The following is a 312-nucleotide window of genomic DNA, read 5'->3' as shown; positions in this document are numbered from 1 at the left end:
GAGTCAGAAGCAGAAACCTCGCAGGACGGGAAGCCAGAATGGCTGAGTTTCCAAAACAACTGCCTTACTGTTAATATTTGAAATGTTTATATTGATTTTAGAGAGGGAGATGGATAGAGAGATTGTAACATTGATTGGCTGCCTCCTGCATGCCCCCCACTGGAGATTGAGCCCCACAACCCAGGCATGTGCCCCTACTGGGATTCCGACCTGTAAACTCTTGGTTCATGGGTCCAGTGCTCAACCATGGACCCACACCTTCGGGGCCATGACTGTTCATTTTCATGCTGATAAGCCACAGGCAGATGCGGG

This window comes from Myotis lucifugus, unplaced genomic scaffold (genome assembly GCF_000147115.1).
Source record: "Myotis lucifugus unplaced genomic scaffold, Myoluc2.0 scaffold_254, whole genome shotgun sequence".
Lineage (NCBI taxonomy): Eukaryota > Metazoa > Chordata > Mammalia > Chiroptera > Vespertilionidae > Myotis > Myotis lucifugus.
This window is presented reverse-complemented; position numbering follows the sequence as displayed.